Source organism: Procambarus clarkii, chromosome 12 (assembly GCF_040958095.1).
Source record: "Procambarus clarkii isolate CNS0578487 chromosome 12, FALCON_Pclarkii_2.0, whole genome shotgun sequence".
Lineage (NCBI taxonomy): Eukaryota > Metazoa > Arthropoda > Malacostraca > Decapoda > Cambaridae > Procambarus > Procambarus clarkii.
In genome coordinates, this window is record NC_091161.1 from 35,351,710 (window position 1) to 35,354,527 (window position 2,818).

The 2,818-nt window shown below is 36.9% G+C and overlaps 1 protein-coding gene across 4 annotated transcripts in view; it reads left to right on the plus strand.

Moving 5' to 3' along the window:
• LOC138363901 (uncharacterized) overlaps nt 1-2,818 on the plus strand; it is a 329,278-nt gene that overhangs the window by 151,678 nt on the left and 174,782 nt on the right. The window lies entirely within an intron of this gene.

The following is a 2,818-nucleotide window of genomic DNA, read 5'->3' on the forward strand; positions in this document are numbered from 1 at the left end:
TTGGGGTAGTTGTTTTACCCTTTAATTGACTCTTATTTTCTATTTCTGAAGGCTTGTAAGAGGCTTTAACTTCCTCATTTGCTCGTCGTTTGTTTATGATGGAATGTAAACCTTCAGTGATGTCCTGTACTGTCAGGATGGTGTTATGTTGATGTGCATATAATTCATCTAGTATATCGCTGGACAATTTTCGTTGAAGGACTACTTTGGTCATCCATTCACTAGTAGTTATATCAACCTTAAGACTGAATGTTCTTAGTAGTGACTCAAACTCCATGCTGAAGGATTGTAATGAGTCAGCAGTCTGATCAGGTTGAGGTAAATCCAGCAATTGTAGTACTAGATGTATGACAGTTTTCTCATTGCCAGCATTATCCATACTAGCTAGTTGGTGAAGCCTTGTGGGGCTTGTACTTGGGCTGCTCATAATACTGAACAAACACTAATGGTAGCCTAGGGTAAATTCTGAACTCACTAGGCAATAATCCTACCTCTACTAGAGGTTAGCACTTAAAATTAATACACATTATATATATACAATCATACACACTAATGATTTGAGTGATAAACCAGTGTCACTGGAAGTACCTTTAGGTTAGCTCTTCTATATCACCCTAGGATGGTAGAGACACTAATTAATCACTCAAAGGTGTAATGATCATAAGTAAATTATTATATATACAATTCAACTCGAGTTGATAAAAATTACACCCAAAATAGGGTCTGGACCATTCATTAATGGTGTTAGGTTGTTCAATATAGTACAACTGACTATGGTAATAATGGGACTAGGATGAACGATAATAGTTCAACTAGTCAATGGTAATATCCTACCCTGTTGTGGGTTGGCAATTAGTAAATATTATACTGTGATCACTAGTGCAATATATATTAAATAATTCTCTATTTTGGAGAAATAATATACACAATTATTGATAATAGCCTCTTAATTAGCCTCTATAAAACTTCTAATATTATCTAGAAGTATTAAATATTATTAGTGACCTCGCGAAATAAAGTCCACAAAATTCGTGGATAATCTCTCGCGAAATTTAACACCACGAAATCCGTGAACAATCTCACGAAGACCCCAGCTACTAATTTGGCTGGCTTCTATATTAGCGCTGTCATTTCACAGAATAACACGCCACCAAATGTCTGTGGGTGTGCATGAAACCGCTGACTAAGGCTGATCTGAACTGAGCGGGGCTCGTGAACTCGTTCGAGGCAACGCCGCCGTCTTGACTGGCTTTGTTTAAATCACACTGCACTAGATATTTAATGAATCCACTGGTTAACTGGTTCATCCGGTACTAAGATGACCAAATGTGGTTCAAAGGATCAAATAATCCGTCATCCGGTTCGAAGATGACCAAATAATGTGGGAACCGACCTGTGAGATTTATATTTATTTAATTTATATGAATTTATTTTATGTTAATTTATATACTTCGATAGCAATTTGTATAATGATAAGTGGACTGTATTTCTGCAATAATCTCTTAATCTCACAAGTCGATCCTCTACACACTAGGGGGGGTTTATTAGTTTATATATATATGCAGCCAATCAAACTACAGAATTAGACTACATACATTGAAAAGGTTCCTTATCTTATAGTACAGCAGGTTAGTCCACCAGGTATAACTAGGGTGTAGACACCAAATTATCCTCTTTGAGGTAGCTTCCATCACCCAGTAACTGGTGCACAAAATCTTGCTTCCTCGTCTTGACCAGTCAAAAGTGCGCTAGCTGTGAAGCCAGAATCCTATATATGACAAGCTATATCAGAGAAAATACTATACATGGAACAATGAAGACCTGGCTTAATTACCTTTAGTATGAGGCGATTTCGCGTTCTAACCGGCTAACCCTACCCAATGACATTAATGGCCACTAATGATAGATAATGGGTTTCGGAAAGAACACTTAACTTGATTTGTTGACAGCATGTTGAAAATGGTACACTTTTGGTTTCCATAACACTACGTCCAAGTAAATTTAACAGGAGCCGAATTTGCTCCCGTGTGAGCCTCTGGTCTCAATATAAACAATGGCTGCCCTCCTTCCCCACTGACGCCTGGCTTACATTGTCCAGATGACGGAAAGTGATAGAAGGGTCACATTTACTCTACTTTAATATTGATAATTAAGTTAATTTATATAATTTGTTTTATGATGGTAAAGTCCAAAGACTAATGTATTTAAGAATAATTCCCAGCAGAATAGCTGGTGAATTATAATAGTATGTGGTGATGATATCCCATTTTCTTGGGATATCATTGGGATATTGAATATCCCAAGACGGCTTGGGATATTCTTGCCGTCTCCCCATTTTCTTTAGACGGAAATTCCACTACAAGTTACGTTTTCTATGGGTAACTTGTTTATACAACACAGCTATTATCTGTATGATATATTAAATGGTGTCGGATTTTCCGACATAAAACTGGTACTCATTATTTATATGGTAGGAGATGTAATGGAGATGGACTAAGTCTCACTTTTCATTTCAAAATGACATTTAGGACTGCAGAAAATTTATGATTTCCGCGTTACGTTACGTTACATTGTGTTAAAGGGCTAAAACTGGCAGACAGTAATATTTATATGGTAAGAGATGTAATGGAGATATTGTGTTTGGCTAAATGGGGTTCACATTTCAATAATGATATTCGGACATCAGACAGAAAGTTGATTTCCACGTTACGTTACTAAGTGCCTCGCTCACTCCTTCAGTATAAGAGCGTTGAACATCCCTGCGACATTGTCTTGCTATGATATTACAAGTCTACTGTAACGCACAGTGTAATACAGT